General features: G+C 46.0%; 1 long non-coding RNA gene across 1 annotated transcript in view; it reads right to left on the bottom strand.

The window, feature by feature from the left end:
- LOC144767000 (uncharacterized) overlaps positions 1–19,366 on the bottom strand; it is a 120,774-nt gene that overhangs the window by 32,251 nt on the left and 69,157 nt on the right. The gene's annotated exons all lie outside the window — the stretch shown is intronic.

The following is a 19,366-nucleotide window of genomic DNA, read 5'->3' as shown; positions in this document are numbered from 1 at the left end:
CAAAAAATGAATCACACCATCATAAAAACTTTCACACACCTATGAACAGAAATAATTAGTCTATAAAACACATCTTATGCCAATCTTCTACAAGTAATGGCAATGGTAGGAGCTCAAGTTGACCTAGGGCATTATTTGGAGGTTGGATAATGGAATGCTTTATCTCAATTATGACGAATGTCCTGTCTGCTGTATTCAAATTGCATTATAGCCTATAGCAGTGTAGATGGGATATCTGCCACGTTTTGACAGAGTAGTCCTTCCCAAACTCTAAATGAGGCTCTTGGGGCCTGACATGCTCATTTTTCATTCACAAAAAGAAGTCACACATTGTGAACTGTCTTTTTGTGAATAGGTCGTATTTCTACCTACCTCATTAATAGGCATAAGACAGGTCGGAAATTGCAACCCATTATGACTGGATAGAGTCACAGTCATGGCGGCTTGCTGGGATCAGCAGACCACCATGTCTGTGATTGCTTCTAAATAAAAGTTTTTTTTTAATTTAAATGCATTCCATTTTCCTAAATGGAAAATGGGATGCATTTCAAAGAAATGACAAGTTAAACAAACCTTTTGTAGGAATACACAGTTTTCTCAGACCAGTGGCACTCCTAAAAATATTTTTGTCAACATTCTCAAAGGGGAAGGACTCCCCTGGGGAACATTCCCATTTTCGATTGTCTTACCATCAATTTTTAAATGGTGTCAAAATATTAATGTTTTGTGACTGAATTTGGGTCGCAAAGCATGAATACATCTTTTAAGGAATTGGTATTTGGAAGGGATGTCCTTAACATGCTGCTTCCAAATTACGATTCCTTAATGTTTACTTAAACCATTTCACAATTTGGAAAATCTTTTCTAAATTATTAATTGGGTTTAGTAAATTACAAAAAGCGTTTTAGCAGTGTCAACTCCACCGATTTACCTAATCTGAGGCTTTGCAACCATTAGAAGATTTCAGCTATCTGGCCTTTAGCGTGGTACGGATCATCCACGATGTGAAGGTAGTACTTTAACTTTGTAATGTCTTAATTTTTTCGTGGTGATGCCACTATAAACATATTAGTTAACCTTTTATTCTAACTGGGTTTGTGGAATGTCCATTATGTTCTCATAGTAGTCCCTCTTACTAAATCTTGTTGAAGTATCAATCTTAACCTTTCCTCTGCATGCATAATTGCTGAATCCCTATTTAATGCATTATGGAAACATCCCAGAAGGAGGTAGACATTAACTTCAGTGTTTCTGTCATTAACTTATGTCCTTAAAATTAGGGCACTATCAGTTTTTCCATTTTAACAACGCAACTTCATCATTTAATCCTTGGCTATAAGTCCGTTGATGATAAATCCATTTCTTAACATGGATCTCTCTGTGTTTCCATACACTGATTTGTTCTGAGCTTCAGAATAATGGTTTAATTTTAGAAACCTGCAGTATGTTCATGTTCTTTAAAGTGTAGTTTTGTAGTGAAGTTGCAATATCTAATTATACTCTTGTATTCTCAAGTCAGTGAATGTACTTTATGTGTAGTAATTGCTACATAATGTACACTGCACAGATGTGTAATGAAGTATATGACATGTAACCTATTGCAATTTGTTAGAAATTGGGTTTCTGGTTGAAACAGGTATGCACCCTGGCAAGCAGGAACTACAATCCTAATCAGAGTAAGTGTAGTACACACTAAAAATTGACCTATGCTCACCCTCTGGCAGCGTGGCACAGAGCAGTCAGGCTAAACTAATAAGGCAATGTGTACTGTATTTGTGCACACACACACACAAACAGTGAAAACACAACAAATGTACTCAACAACAGTTTAGAACAATAGCCAATATTTATCTGAATTAAACAAAACCAAAACAATAAGATTCCAACATGCAGAAGTCAAGATATGAATTTTGCAAGGTTAAATAAAAAATGCAGTGCTTGGAAGTTAATATCTGGATTGGGCAGTACTTGGCAGAGCAGGACTCACAGCAGAGGATCCCAGGTACTAGTAGCAAGATGCAGGTGAAGTTTTTGATATCCCTGACCCTTCAGAAACAGAAGGCAAGCCCTTGGAGAACCTTTAGAGATGCAGGATAATGAGAGTCAAGTCCAATCCTCTAACTCCCAGGCAAGAAGCAGCAGGCAGCAGGACAACACAATAAAGTAAGCAACAAAGTGCAGTCCCTCCTGGATTCTACCAGGCAGCTCTACTGCCTGGTAGAATCTCCTCCGTTCCAGAAATGTTCTGAGTATATGGTGTCAGAGGTCCAGTACTTATGCCCATTTAAGCCTTTCATGTTGGGAGACATCAAAGAAAGGTCTTTGTAGGTCTATAGTGAAGCAGTACCGCTACAGATGTTGTAGTGATATGTAAATACCAGTGATAACTAAATTGATAACACTCGCACATTGTGCTATAAAGGTACTAAAGAATGTGCTCAAACTCTGTATAGCATATAAAGAAGAAGACACAACGCGCGCTTAAATTCCTGCACACTTGCTCGGTTTTTACCAGTAACTCATTTTAGATAAGTTATGAACATTACTGGTCAACTGTGGCATGAGAAAAAATCAGATTTGCTTAATCAGTAGATAAGGCACTTGTTAAGCGCTTGGATTATTTTAAAAAACATTGATTAAAATAGGCAGGGCTTACGTGAAATGTTATGCAAACTCATACATGGGTCCCAGTGGGGGCGGTGACTTTTAGTCACGCTCTGTACGGGATTGAAATAGAAGTAACATTAAGGTTGGTTGCACAATGGCCAAAGCGTTACCTTTCCTACGTTGCGATATTGCTGAAGTCACTTACTTCATCAAAATCACGCGCCCGCATAAAGCATACATGCTCCCTTACATGGACCCCGAGGATAACATGGTGTCCACTCTGCGTGTATTTAAAGGAAGTCACCGGCCGGATCTCCGGAACATTGTACGTGTAATGCGTCAACGCAGCGTGATGACGATTGGGCTTACGTTTACACGCTGCGTGAAGAAGTTTTAGCTTACATGTGCACAGTAGGACAATAACGCTAACTTTTAGTTTTGGGATGGCTGTAAATTTAAAACCCGAAACTTTGTTTATAAAGCGAATGCCCTCAATAGCTAGTGATGTTTTCTACAAAAAAATTAAGCATATTTGGCAAGCCTACGTAAACTATGTTTTTTATCACTCAACAGGAGATGATATATTGTGATAAAAGATCAAACTGGTGAAGTCTGCCTCGTGTGTTATTGATTGTAATAACACCGTAAAGAGAGTGCAGACAGTATTACATATGACAGCTTACTCGTATATACCTTAATCAAAGCTGTCCATTGCCTGCATATAAATCAAAACACCCAAGTCCTAGCACATTACAAATGGTATATATAATGAGTCAAACATATGACAGGGCTCTATATGCAGACTTGTTGGGCTTTAGCTAAAGAATTGCGTGGACATTGCGCGCTGAACGGGGTCATGGATATATCAGTCCAGAGGTCAGGATCTTTAGGTAAATAAAACGTCAATGCCTCATCACTGAACCCCATGGTATATTATCATTAAGTCCCTCCACATGTGTAGAGAGGTGATAGATCCATCGCTGTTCCTTCTCAAATAATATTTGCGAAGACTTATTTCCAGGTCTGATTTGTTCAATCACAGTCCAACGCATATCATTTGTAGTGTGGTTTGATTGTAAAAAAGTTCAGTGAGCTTGGTAGTACTCTTTCTACATCGAATGTTGCTACCATGTTCACACACCCGTTGTTTGATTTTGCGTGTGGTCATGCCCGTGTATCCGGTACCACATGGGCAAGTGACCAAATAGACAACATTCGTCGAGTTACAGTTTGTACGTGAGCGTTGTGTCCAAATCTTGCCATTCTCTAGATCTAGTGTCTTTGCAGACATGGTCAGGTGGCAGACGAATTTCAAGTGCTACAATCCTTACAGTCGAATTCTTCGATTGTTATAAAATCAGCAGATAAGTGGGGTGGAGTGGTCATCCGGGACGCTACTGCCTATGACGAAGAATGCAGACACCAGTTAGATGACCAAAGAAATTACACTCTGCTATCTACAGACTCCTCCCCCCAACTTAGGGCCACAATCACCAGCCTTGCTGATCACGCTAAAGCCAATGGGTACATTACGAAGCAGGAGGCAAATTTTTAAACAAAACGAAATGGGATCATCCCATATTTCTACACCCTGCCAAAAACTCATAAAAATAGGATGCCACCACCTGGACGTCCCATTGTTTAAGGTAGTGGTTCCTTGTTGGAGTCACTGTCACGGTACTGTGACTTCTTTCTAAAACCTCTTATCTAAAGGACTTCTACTTATCTTAAAGACACGAGAAGCCTTTTGGCGCTTCTGCAAGATCTCAGATAATGACTCCTCTATCCTGGTCTCAGGGGATATCAAAAGTCTCTATACAAGCATTCCACATGATGACACTATCGGGGTCTTCAGCGATGCTTTGAATGCAGCCCGTGGGATTTTTAAACACCAAGACAGTTTGTCATTGAATGTGCTACCTTATCACTTAAGCAAAACGTTTTGGAGTACGATCGACAGGGACTTCAATGGGCACTACGTTCGCCCAGAGCATGGCTGGGCTGTATGTCCACGATTTCGAGTGCAAGTACATACTGTCCACAGACAACCCCTATACTTCATATATATCCTTTTGGAAGAGATATATAGATTACGTATTTGTGATCTGGCAAGGTGCTGAAAGCTCCTTGTTGTTTTTTTTTCTAGGTTAACTCTTGTGACCCAAATGTAAGGTTCACACACACTTTTCATAACGAAGAGATGATCTTCCTGGATGTAGTAATCACAAAGTCAGAAGGAAGACTGCTTACGAAAACCCATTACAAACCTACAGCTATGAACAACTTGCTGTCTTTCTTCAGTTTCCTCCCAAGACCTTTACAGGAAAATCTCCCATATAGGCAATATCTTCGCATAAGGTGGAATTGCAGCAAGGTGGAAGATTTTCGCTCACAATCTGGGGAACTTACAAACAACCTCCATTAACACAGTTATCCAGAAAGGATTCTACGTAGGAGCTGCAAGAGAGCAAGAAATCAGCCTAGGGAGGCCCTATTTGAAGATGTACCTAGAGACACCGAAGAAGTTCCACTAACTTGTGTCACTACTTCTATCGGGAAACACTGTTGGATTCTTGAAAGTAACAACTTAAAATGGGGAAACCCCTTATTTTCGTTCAAGAAGGCAAGAACTATCAAGGACACCTTAGTACAAACGTGCCCCAGAAAAGCTGACATTAAGATTGCTTGCGTTTCACATGTATAATTATGATGATGCTATAAAATCTGAATGAAGCGGTCACTATGATATATATGTGTATTATGAATCTCTGGTGATCTGTTTCCTAATTGTAAGGACTACTCAGAATACAAAAGATTAATAAACTGATAAAACGAGTAGAGCGATAATAATAGATGAATTTGTATCAAGTCTCTAAAATGTGCTTTTTTATATTTACAAGATTCACCACAAGGTAGCATGAGTAAAAGTGACTGTGACTGGGTAATACATTATTATAAAATTGAACAAGAACTAATAATAGAGTGGTAAGTAAAAGTATTTTATAACATAAAAAACTATATTGTGTACAAAGCAATTACTTAACCTTAGAGTAAGAGGGTACCGCCCACCCACCAGATTACTACTTTTCAGTGGTTGGGTGGGCGGCGCCACCTTTAAAAAAGGCACCACAGTGGGAATGCCTCACAAGGTTCCTGCACGGCATGGATTTGAAAGTCCATGCCTTGGAGGAACCTATGTGCATGCACACAGGGGGGATCCACATATGTTTGAGCCACAGGAACTGCCATGAAAAGCCTGCCAAAGAGGAAACTCATAATATGCTTGGTGAGACCGTGGCGGTCCCGCTAAGCATAGTGCGGCCTCTAACTGCTGCTCCTACGCCAGGGAACGGCGGTTCCCTGGCAGGGTTGGCTGTCCTACGGCGGTCCGATTGCCTGAGTTGAAATTGGACGATCGGACTGCCGGTGCGGCAGTAGCTGGATCTGCCACTGCTGCACCACCAAGATCCTAGGACCGCCAAACTCGTAATAGGGCCCTAAGTAATCAGGCTTCTTCATCATGGAAAACCCCAGAAGCACTGAAGAGGGAACAAAGTTAGCATGCCTTTGGATAAAGATAAATCCCCTAGGCTTAAATGATATATAGTGAAGCTATAATGACTTAAATTTAAATATCATAACCTTTAATAAAGTAAACTGCCCTGTAATTAATAGACAAGTTACAAACATTATTCTTCGACTAATGTTGAATAGCCATGATGGCTGTAATGCTGTGTTTTCACAAATTCGTTTTTTTAAAGTTGGTAATGCCAAGTTGTTTTTTTATTCCTTTACAGTGTAAATTTGGAAATATTTAGAAGGATTGACTTGTTTGTGAAATGCCTATTCAAAGCAAATAATCTGCTCGAAAAATTGATTACAATCTGTCTGTCCTGAGGAAGGTGTAGTAAAAATAATAAGAGGCCACCGAAACACCGAAGTGCGCTGTTAGTTAAAAGATTACTGTTGAACACTGTGAATACAGATATGATAATTTATAGAATAACAGGTTATGCACTGAGAGAATATAATAGAATTTCGTTTTTTTTAGATTGGGTATGTATATGCCCATTTATTTGTCATATGATTTGACGAAGTAACTGTTGCCTATCATAAAACATAAAGAATTAAATGTTTTATTTTTTTTAATGGGTGTTTAAATAATACAAGCTTTTATGTAATTCAACTTAACTTTGACTGTAGATTATGTGTACATTTAGCATGGATCGCACCGCCTAGAGTGTCTCACTTATTCTTGGGGTAAGCTCTAAAACATAATGGGGACAGTTTTTCTTTTTGTTAATGGTATATAAGCCCTGTCCCCTTTACTTTAAGAGGAGTTGCTGTTGTCTTCTCAAAATGATCTTGTAGTGGTGAAGTTCATCATTTATCCAATACAATTAATGTTCCCTATAAGGCTATGTTCCTTTGGAACTTAGGTACTCTTTCACAATAAGGACGTTGGTGTACATATAAGAATAACTATTGGGGGCGTGACAACCCCATGGTTTACTGTAACAAAAGGATTTTATATACACATTCTGCAGAACATTTTATGTGTAGTTCCTTTGATTAGGAGGCAGAGATCTTTATTTTGTGGGTAGAGCTTAGCACATTATTCAAGCATTAACAGTGGAATTAAGTACAGATGTCTCCAGAGTCCTCCTTTAAAAAAAGATATTACTTGGGAATAAATACAATGGATTTTCCCAATGATGTAAGGGAAAATAAGATAGCAATATTGTTGTATTTAAATTATTTTGTGCTCTGTCATTGTGATGTTTTTGTGCTGCATTGTTCTGCTGTGTAATATGTTGTGATTTTAGGTTTCTCTGCTTTATTGTTGCGAGATATGTTGTGTGTTGTTTTGTGGTATTGTGTTGTTTGTTGGTATTTGTGCTATGGTTTATTATGTGTAGGATTACTGCAGTGAGTTGTGTTTTACACTCTGGTTGCTGTGCTGCATACTGTTTTGTTATGTTTTTGCTGTTTTTGTTTGGGTTCACTGTTTTAATATTGTGTTGTGCTCTGAAGTTACTTTCCAGGCGTCAACAAATGCCACAGCATTTCCAGCCACATGTAGTACTCTCTGTTTTTCTATTGACAAGGAACTGTTTACCGCTGTTTAAGGCGATAACATACTTCTGTATCAGCTTGTCAACTATTTGACACAGCAGTCAGCACAAACCTGTGACAGAGACCTTTCTTTAAATTAGTACTTGCAGTACTAACTTAATGTGATTCTGGCAAATATGTCTAGAGGTGTTCATTATACGTAATTGGAAATAAAAACATGTTTCGCACTTCTCCATTACAAAGTGCTTGAATGCATTTTCTTTAAGGTATTTCCGGAAATGTTCTTAAAATTACTAACGAATAGCTTATGTTTGATGCATTGTTATTAGCATATAGAATTTGATCACTACAGACACTTTAGTGTTTTTCAGTTATAGTACAATGTTAAGCAATCAAATACGTGCATGCTTATATTTATAAATTGACGTTTTCAGGTGGTTTATCCATTATTTGTGTTTCACCTCACAACAACTTTAGGGTGCTTCTAGAATCTGGGATTGTGCGCTGTAAGTCTAGTGCACTGGTCTTGAGAGTCCTCTGATTAGGTCACACTGAAGCAATTGCTAAGTTCTCCTGAGTATTAGCTATATATTCTAAGTTGGTATCTCGTTTGGTCTACACTCAGTGTGGCAGATGCAAGTACTACTTGAATATTTAGTGGAACCATATGCCACTGCCTATCCTGTCAGACAGGCAAGTTGGGCCCTCGGGTCCTGTCCCTTTATCAGGGAGAGAGATATTATTGTTTGCACAATCAGCCACCAGAACCTCTGCTTTCCCTCCACGTAGACAATGGAAACTTGCCTCTGTAAAGAACTCCGTACTCTGCATAAGGGTTGAGAATAAGACCTTTATTAAGAAAGCCAACACAGCTCCGCAAGCGGAGCGCAAGTACGTGCAGCTGCTTCGGATCACCAGCTGTCAACTGTCAACATCAACTGACAGCTGGTGAGCAGACCAGCGGGTACGGTGTCCTCGCAGGGACACGTGAATGCCAGAACCACTACGGTGTCCGCAGGGGGCCACACATGTAAACCTAACACATCTTCCCCCCGAAGGAACAAGGAAAGAAAGCAGAGGGAAAAGAGAAGGAGAGAGAGAAAACATAAGAGAGAAATATGCACAGCAAACATATTGCATAACAGAACTGAGTTTGACTGGAGGTAAAACCCTTATACCATATCTGCTGGTGCTGACATGGGGCGATCCATTGTACCCAGGAGTGGGGGGCAGAACTCTGACCACTCTTCCAGAGTTGTGGACCATGGGGGTAGCGCACGCAGCGTCCGCTGGTGGGGGCGCAACCTGGTTGGTTGACACTGCTCGTGGTGTGAGTGGATCACCTACAGACTCGCAGTCGGACGAGTCAGACAGGGCATTGTGTGGTTTGTGGACAGAGGTTTGTCCACTGTCAGGTAAATCACTAGGTGTATTGGTGTAGTCTTCTGAAGTGGGTTTGAACGTAGAGAGGGCTGAAAAGTGCCACACCCTACCGTCACTCAAGAGGGCAGAGTTACAGTACACCTTCTTAATGGTAAGGGGTGGGGAGAACTTATCCTGTCCCTTGCCTATGTGTTCACTTCTTTTAACCTTTACAATGTCTCCTATGGAGAGCTGCACCGGTTTACAACTGTGTTTGAGGTCGTACCGGTTTTTGCATTTGTGCTGTATTTGTGTGACACTGTTTCTCACCTGGTCAGTAGACCAGTGTACTCTTTTGGCGGCTGAGATCCAGCCTACATTGTCCTTAGTGAGGGGTGTTCTACCTCACATGAGCACGAATGGGCTGTGACCTGTGGTGTCACATGGTGTAATTCTGTAAACCCACAAGGTTTTAAGGATCTCTTTTTTCCAGCACAGTCTGTTGCTATTAGCCAGCTGGATGATACCCTTTAGTACTCGGTTGAAACGTTCCACTGCGCCATTTCCGGCTGGGTGGTAGACCGATGTGTTTTTGTGTGTGATCCGGTTTCTTGACAAGCAGTCCTTGAACATTTCAGAAATGAACTGTGGTCCATTGTTGCCACTTGTGGGACACCCCCGCGCCGCACGGCCACCAGCTGCTGCGTGTGCCCCCTCGCTGTGCCTAGCTGCCTCGCCGACGGCCTCGCGGCCGCTCTGCTTCTCCCCGTGTGTTAGATTGTCAGTTTCCTTCTGTTTTGACCGTCACTTGTGCTTGTTTTTAATTTTCAGGTTTTCTGTTTTTCTGTTTTGACCGCCATTTGTGCTTGCATTTTTGTTCAGGTTTTGTGTTTCTCCGCCTCTTGTGCTCGTTTTTGACCCTCGATTCCTGCCTCCTTTCCCGCCTTCCTCGCCGCGCTCCCTCCCCGCTTCCCGCCACCGCCATCAGCCCCGCCCCTTTCTCTTCTGTACCCTCCCCGCTCCCGCCTCCCAGCTACTCCGCCCACCCGCGCACTTGGCCTTAAATGGCGACCGTGCGACGCAGGTGAGTGTGACCCACTTGTGGGACACCCCCGCGCCGCACGGCCACCAGCTGCTGCGTGTGCCCCCTCGCTGTGCCTAGCTGCCTCGCCGACGGCCTCGCGGCCGCTCTGCTTCTCCCCGTGTGTTAGATTGTCAGTTTCCTTCTGTTTTGACCGTCACTTGTGCTTGTTTTTAATTTTCAGGTTTTCTGTTTTTCTGTTTTGACCGCCATTTGTGCTTGCATTTTTGTTCAGGTTTTGTGTTTCTCCGCCTCTTGTGCTCGTTTTTGACCCTCGATTCCTGCCTCCTTTCCCGCCTTCCTCGCCGCGCTCCCTCCCCGCTTCCCGCCACCGCCATCAGCCCCGCCCCTTTCTCTTCTGTACCCTCCCCGCTCCCGCCTCCCAGCTGCTCCGCCCACCCGCGCACTTGGCCTTAAATGGCGACCGTGCGACGCAGGTGAGTGTGACCCACTTGTGGGACACCCCCGCGCCGCACGGCCACCAGCTGCTGCGTGTGCCCCCTCGCTGTGCCTAGCTGCCTCGCCGACGGCCTCGCGGCCGCTCTGCTTCTCCCCGTGTGTTAGATTGTCAGTTTCCTTCTGTTTTGACCGTCACTTGTGCTTGTTTTTAATTTTCAGGTTTTCTGTTTTTCTGTTTTGACCGCCATTTGTGCTTGCATTTTTGTTCAGGTTTTGTGTTTCTCCGCCTCTTGTGCTCGTTTTTGACCCTCGATTCCTGCCTCCTTTCCCGCCTTCCTCGCCGCGCTCCCTCCCCGCTTCCCGCCACCGCCATCAGCCCCGCCCCTTTCTCTTCTGTACCCTCCCCGCTCCCGCCTCCCAGCTGCTCCGCCCACCCGCGCACTTCGCCTTAAATGGCGACCGTGCGAACGCGCAGCGGTCACGCGCAGCGGGCGCGCCGATTGTGCGCCGAAGGTGCGCCAAAGGTAAGCCCGTCTGCGCCCGTCCGCGACCGGATCGCGACCAGGGCCAGGACCCCTGGCCCACGAAGACCCCGACCGACCCGCCTGACGTACTCCGCCGCCACCCTCACCGCTCTCAACACCGGCCGACTCCCAGATTGCCATCAAGCCACTCCACGACGCACCCACGGACCTTTCAGCTGCCACGCCTGCAAGTTCACCTGCATCCGGACCTGCCTCACACCAGCACCCGCCAAGTCGAACACCAGCAGCACCCACCTCAAGTGCATCCTGCTCAACACCCGCTCCGTCCATAGACACGCCATCGAACTCTGGAACCTCCTAGACGCCACAGCCCCTGACGTTGCCTTCCTCACGGAGACCTGGATGAACGCCTCTTCAGCTCCCGACATCGCCATCGCTATCCCAGAGGGCTACAAGATCGTCCGGAGGGACCGCAACGCCAACCAGATGGGAGGAGGCATCGCCATCATCCACAGGAACACCATCCGTCTCACGACCAGCACCGACAACACCCTGACCAGCGCCGAACACCTGCATTTCCAGATCCACACCAGCCCGAACACCACCCTCAGAGGCACCCTGATCTACCGACCCCCTGGACCACGCACACAATTCAGCGAGGACATCGCCGACTTCGTCAGCCCGCATGCCCTCCCCTCCGCTGACTACATCCTCCTGGGAGACCTCAACTTCCATCTGGAAAACAACAACGACCGCAACACCAGCACCCTGCTCGACAACCTCGCCAACCTGGGACTCAAGCAACTGGTGTCCACCCCCACCCACCGCGCCGGACACACACTCGACGCAGTCTTCTCTTCCAGCACAGACATCGGCTTCAGCCACGCCACAGAGCTTCAATGGACGGACCACAGCTGCGTCCACTTCACCTTCAAGAGAACGACGACCCACTAACACCAGCAACAGGCCACCCGCAGAAGCTGGAACAAGATCACAGCAGACCAGCTCGCCACCTCCCTGAGCCAGCACCCTCCTGCCAGCTCAGCGGACCCCAGCCAGGCCGCCGACAACCTCACGAAGTGGATCAGCATCTGCGCGGACGAGCTCGCCCCACTGAGGACCCCGCCTAGCAGACCCGGCAGCAAGAAGGCCCCATGGTTCACCGACGAACTCAAGAGCTCCAAGAAGAACTGCCGAGCCCTCGAGAAAGTCTGGAAATGGGAACCGACACCGGACAACAGGACCTCCTTCAAACTCGCCACCCGGAAACACCACCAGCTGATCCACGCCGCCAAGAAAACAGCATTCAAGGACCGGTTGGACAACAACGCACACAACTGCAAGGAACTCTTCAACATCGTGAGAGAGCTTTCCAACCCCAGCGCAGGAAACAACGACATCACCCCATCGCAAGACCTCTGCAACTCCCTCGCTTCATACTTCCACAACAAGATCGCGGACATACACAACAGCTTCAACAACCAACCAACGCACACCATGACCGAACAACCACCCCCCACCACCACCCTCCACGCCTGGACCCCGATCAGCACCGAAGACACCGTCCGCACGATGAACTCCATCCACTCCGGATCACCGACCGACCCCTGCCCTCACCACGTCTTCAACAAGGCCGACGCTGTCATCGCACCCCACCTGCGAGACATCATCAACACATCCTTCGACACCACCATCTTCCCGGAGAGCTGGAAGCACGCCGAACTCAGCGCTCTACTCAAGAAACCAACAGCGGACCCCACCGACCTCAAGAATTACCGCCCCATCTCGCTCCTCCCGTTTCCAGCCAAAGTCATCGAGAAGACCGTCAACAAGCAGATGGCCGCCTTCCTCGAGACGAACGGATCCCTCGACCCCTCACAGTCCGGCTTCCGAGCCAATCACAGCACCGAGACCGCCCTCATCGCCGCCACCGATGACATCCGAGCCCTGATGGACAATGGAGAAACAGCGGCCCTCATCCTCCTAGACCTCTCCGCGGCTTTCGACACGGTCTGCCACCGCACCCTAGTGCAGCGCCTCAACAACGCCGGAATCCAGGGGAAGGCACTGGAATGGATCATCTGCTTCCTCGACGGAAGAACACAGAGAGTCCGCCTACCACCGTACAAGTCAGAGGCCACCGAAGTCATCTGCGGCGTCCCCCAAGGATCCTCTCTGAGCCCCACCCTCTTCAACGTCTACATGAGCCCCCTCGCGGCCATCGTACGCAAACACAACCTCAGCATAATCTCCTACGCCGACGACACCCAGCTGATCCTCTCCCTGACCAACGACCCCGCCGCCGCCAGAGCCAACCTGCACGAAGGGATGAAAGAGGTAGCCGAGTGGATGACGACCAGCCGCCTGAAACTGAACTCGGACAAGACGGAGGTCCTCATCCTGGGCTCCTCACCCTCCGCCTGGGACGACTCCTGGTGGCCTCCCGCCCTGGGCACCGCACCCAAACCGACAGACCATGCACGCAACCTGGGCGTCATCCTGGACTCCTCCCTCTCCATGACCAGGCAAGTCAACAACGTCTCCTCGGCGTGCTTCAACATCCTACGCATGCTACGGAAGATCTTCTGGTGGATCCCCACCGAGACCAGGAAGACCGTCACCCAGGCCCTCGTCACCAGCCGACTGGACTACGGCAACGCCCTCTACGCCGGTACCACCGCCAAGCTCCAGAAGAGACTCCAGCGGATCCAGAACGCCTCAGCCAGACTCATCCTCGACATCCCACGAACCAGCCACATCTCCGGACATCTGAGAGACCTTCACTGGCTCCCCGTCAACAAAAGAATCACCTTCCGCCTCCTCACCCACGCACACAAAGCCCTACACGACCAAGGCCCGAGCTACCTCAACAGCCGAGTCAACTTCTACGCTCCCAAACGCCACCTCCGATCAGCCAACCACGCCCTCGCCGCCGTCCCCCGCATCCGAAGAACGACTACAGGAGGAAGGTCCTTCTCCTACCTGGCCGCCAAGACCTGGAACTCCCTCCCTCCCGACCTGCGCCTGACCCAAGACCACCTCTCCTTCAGGAAGAAGCTGAAGACCTGGCTGTTCGAGCAGTAGCGGCACCCCCCCCCCCCCCCCCCCCAGCGCCTTGAGACCCTACGGGTATGTAGCGCGCTTTATAAGTGTCATTGATTGATTGATTGATTGATAATTTGTTTGGGTAATCCTTCTCTTATAAATACTGCATCTAAAAACTCAAATACAGTCTTTGAATCTGGCCTGGTAGTAAATCTAAGTTCGGGCCACTTGGTAAAATGGCCTATGATAACAATTATGTACCACTGCTCATATTGTTCCAGCACCGGGCCCATGATGTCCACCCCCACCCTTTCCCATAGCATGGCGGAGCATGTAATGGGGTGAAGTGGTGGTCTAAGAGTCACTTGGGTTTTGTCAGAGTTTAGGCACATGCTGCAATTCCTAACCATTCTTTCCACGTCAATACTGACGCCGGGCCACCAGTAACTTTTCTTCTCCCTGTTTTTACATTTTACTATGCCTAGATGTCCTTCATGGCATAACTTCAGAATTCGTTTTCTCAAAGTCGCCGGGGGTACTACTCTACTACCCCTTAGCAGTAAGTTATTTTCGTGTGATAGTTCGTCCTTGACTTCGTAAAAAATGTTTCAGTTGTTCGGTGAGTTTGTTACTGGGTGACCACTCTGCAGATAGCATCTTGATAACTTGGCAAATGTCCTTGTCCTTTTCTTGTTCCATGTGCCATTCTTCTTTTGAAATTCCTTGTAGGCAATCTTCCAAGTTGGCGATGCAATATTCTTCCACTTGTGTAGGGTTGTCTTTTTCACTGGTGTTCATTGGCGTTCTACTCAGGTAGTCTGCAACTGTATTTTTCACTCATGGTACGTATTGTATGGTGTAATTATAATCAAAAAGGTGAACAGACAGTCGAGCTAGCCTAGGGCATGCTGTGTACAAGCCTTTCGTAGTGAAAATCTTTGTGAGTGGCTTGTGATCCGTGCATAGAGTCACTTTGTTTCCCCATATGAAATGTCGAAAATGTTCCAAGGCCCATACACATGCCAATGCTTCACGTTCGATGACGGAGAATCTTTCCTCCGTTTGGGTTAAGGAACGTGATGCAAAGGAAATTGTGTACTCTGCACCTTTCTTGTCCTTCTGTGTAAGGACTGCACCTAGTCCCTTAGAGCTTGCGTCCGTAGTGATGGTGTTACTGAGTAACGGGTCGAATCCTTGTAGTGGTATTGCATTGTACAGTTCTTCCTTAAGTGAGCTGAGCGCTTCTTGGCATACGATATCCCATTCAAATTCTCTCTTCATTTTAAGTAGCTGTCGTAGCTCATAGGTTTTATTAGAGAAATTTCTTATGAATTTTGTGTAAAATTCAACAAGGCCTAGGAATGACCGTAATTCTTCCTTGTTTTTCGGGATAGGAGAATTCTTTATTGCTTCGAGTAAATCCTTCTTGGGACTGATGCCATTCCCGTTAATTTCGTGTCCCAGATAACTTACTGATTCACGAGCAAACTTGCATTTGTTGTACTCTGCAGTTAGACCTTTTGCCTCTAAGATTTCCAGCACTTGTTGCACCTTCCTATTGTGTTCCTCTTTAGACTTTGCCATTACGAGGATGTCATCTTGGAACATCAGTATTCCAGTGACTTCTGAAAATATTGTTCATGAGTCACTGAAACATCGCTGCCGCGGATGCCAGTCCAAACGGCACCCGCGTGAACTGGAAACACCCGAAGGGTGTAATAAAAGTGGTACGTTTTTTGCTCTCGCGGTGTAATGGTACCTGGTGGTAAGCCGATTTTAAGTCAATTGTTGAAAACCATTTGATGTCTTTAGTTGTAGCTAGAATTTCACTAATCTTCGGTAATGGAAATTGTTCAACAATTATATTCTTGTTGAGGTCACGCAGGTCTACACATAACCTCAATTTGCCGTTCAGGCATTTTGCCATGACTATCCCAACCTTGTCGCCACTGTAAAGAACTCCGTACTCCGCATAAGGGTTGCGAATAAGTCCTTTATCAAGAAAGTCAACACAGCTCCACAAGCGGAGCGCAAGTACGTGCAACTGCTTCGGATCACCTGCTGTCAACTGTCAACATCAACTGACAGCTGGTGAGCAGACCAGCGGGTACGGTGTCCTCGCAGGGACACGTGAATGCCAGAACCACTACGGTGCCCGCAAGGGGCCACACATGTAAACCTAACGGCCTCCAGGAATTATTTTGCATTTATCGCATCTTATAACCGCTGGCTCGGGTATTTCCGTGAGCAGGAAAGACCGACTATTCCAATATTTCTCACTGAAAACGTGGCTTTTGGCACACAATTCCTCTCAAAGATGCACATAGTCTAAAAATAGAACGTTTTACACTGCAATAAAGGGGGGGCCCAGTCTAAGATGAATTCAAGGCCTTAGACTAGGGTAATATTTTCATACTGATTGCCTGAAGGTCCTCCTGGGACAAAAACGTTAATGACTTAAACTAATACGCAAACACCTGCCTAGCCTTTGGCTAGCACAGTAGCCTTGAAATGAAACCCATAAATCTATCTCATTGTTTATTTTAGCTTCTTTCGTGGTGTGTCATAGCATGCAAGTCAACAGCTACAAACATTCCTTTGTAAATAGCGTGCTGGTAGGTTAATGCATGTGGTACTATCAGGGCATTAACTACCAGGAAGTGTACAACACGTGTGGAGAAGTTCCAAGAAGCAGAGGGTCTTGTTAGGGGACACATGTTGTCATGTGCACTTATGTTGGGGGGCCCTTGATTAATTACATCTGTTTACACAGCATACGCTTTTGAAGTCATGGGACACCTAGTCATCGATTTCTGTTCCTGCTGTTGTCCAGTAACTCGCCTCCTGACATCTATCATATATGCTAACATTAGAAATAATTAGAGGTGTTTTTTCCTCATTGACTTCTATCGAAGCAGAGGCAATAGTAGGCGTGAGGCACCTAAAATAAAGCCATTTGTGGCTTCAATAATGGGGGTGTTCCTCCTGAATCGGGCCTGTCGGCATGTATGACCTACACAAACAATAGCATGACTGTTAGTTTCACCATGCACCACGTTGCATGAATGCCTGTGTTGTAGGCAGGACTGTTTTTGTGCAGGAAGGGGCAACTTTCTGCATGGAAACAAACCTAAGAGGTGTTTTCCTCTATCTACATGTGCTGCTGCAGCACACAGAGAAAGAGGGAAACAAACTAGGAGAAATAAAGATATTGCTCCTCGTTACGCCTCTCCGGGGGAGGGGAGGACATTTTTGGAGCATTCCCAGGTTTACCTGTTCTTGTAAATCCTGAATGCTTCAAAATCCATGAATGTTGCTTAGGAACACCCATGCAACACCCACTCAAATTTCTCCTTAGCGCACTGCAGTTCAGTGATTTGCCACGTGTTACATTACTCAAGATTTTTGAAGCCACACAGGGCCACTTAAATCTCATTTTACATTTGTGTGGCTCTTGTCACAAAGGGGCTCAACATTATGCCCCCTGGTTCCCTAGCTCCAAAGTCGGCAGCTCTGGCTGTTACACCACATCCGACCGTTAAGCCTGAGGCTAAGTGGTGTTGACATTCTCTTAATTCGGGTAAATATACTCAATTTCAGACATATGTAAAAACACTTGATGAAAGCATGAGGGCAAACGAAAGCAGTGGCTTACTCGTTTCCCCAAGTAATCTCACATTCCTGAGGCAAGGAAACACGTTAAGTATGTACAACCAATAAACAGCGGCCTCCGTTCCACGCGCTGCACCCGGCCCCTGGGCCATTTCCTGTTCCCTCTGCAATAAAATGAACATGAGCGAATCCTACAAGCTGCCAAAGGACATGTGAGGGCACCGTTTTACACACACACTAGGAGGAGGGAGAGGGGGCAACGTTTTCCGTTCCAAGCATCAAAATAACTTCATTTAGGAAATAATGGGGCGGCATGAAAATAAAACATAAATGGAATCCTGTCTGTCTGGAGCCAAAAGAGAGCCCCGGGAAGAACGCACAATAAAAAAAATACTCAGAATTACTTTTTAAGGACCTTTATGTGATTACTAGGGCTCCTCGTGTTATCAAAGGCGAAAGAATAGCGAGCAAAATCGGCACAGGCTTTGGTTTGTGACAATCACAATAATTTAGATTTCGAGGTGTATTTCGTAGACAGAAAATATGTAGGTGATTCCAAGTGATTTTAGCGATCTATTGCTTATGGGATATATACCTCATCAGCATACTCTAGAGCAAATGTTGTTATGCGAACAAGAGACATACATTTAAATTCTGCAGTTTTCGTTGCCCTGGGTGCCCATAGCATAAGTTGTCAACCTTTGTAATGCCTTAAGTGGTATTGTTATGTTATGTGGATTTGTGAAGCGCGCTATTCCCACGTGATGGTATCCAAGCTCTTTAGCGGGTGGATAGGCGCTAGGTCTCACAGTTACTTGAAGAACCAGGTCTACAGCTTCTTGCAGAATTCAAGGACCGGGGACGAGACTCTGATGTTGTTTTAGATTTTGGGTGCAGTGTAGGAAAATGAGCAACTTCCAGTTTGGTTTTGCGGGTACGAGTGAGAGTGTGGCTGAGCATTGGTGCCTGGTCGGCTGGTGAACGTGTATGCTGTTGTTCAGGTATGCTACTCCACTGTTTTGAAGTGCTTTGTATGCATTTGTTTCCCTACTGCAGTCCATGCAAAACAGACTGTCATTCCCATTGCTCATTCCACTGGTCTGCACACTCTTCCTCATCCCATACTAGAGTCTCGATATTTGTCTTTTATTGTTGTGGCACAGGTCACATTTTGATATTTTTCTGTCTTTCGTATCGGCTTTTGCGCTGTATGCCCTGGCCATTGTATCTCCTTGCATCTGGCCGAAGGGGATAGCATTGATGGCTCTGTAGCAGCTCCATCCTGAAGTTCCTCAACAGGATCAGCACTGATGGGCCTCCTCTGTGCAGAGCCAGCTGAAGAGGGAGAATCAAATTAAGACCTTCAGATATATTCTTCTTAGAGGAATCCATCTCCCTCAATTCAACAACATTCCCACCCACCACAGGATGAATAAAGATGGTGAGCCCTTGGCCATTTTACAGAGCAAAGGCAAGGTGAATTACTCTGCAGCACATTTCCTTTGCCCGCTGGGGTAGTGTGCTGGATACCCTAAAAATAGGACTATTAGGGGTCCTTTCTTGTTATTCTGCTCTGGAATGGGGGCAACCTTTGAAGTTTTGAGAAGCTTAGCCTAGGATAGTGCTGAGATCTGAAGTCAAGTCTCCCAGGCTGCTGTATTGGCCATATCAAAAACAGCTATGGAATGGTTTAGGGGTA

Source organism: Lissotriton helveticus, chromosome 7, assembly GCF_964261635.1.
Source record: "Lissotriton helveticus chromosome 7, aLisHel1.1, whole genome shotgun sequence".
Lineage (NCBI taxonomy): Eukaryota > Metazoa > Chordata > Amphibia > Caudata > Salamandridae > Lissotriton > Lissotriton helveticus.
This window is presented reverse-complemented; position numbering and strand designations above follow the sequence as displayed.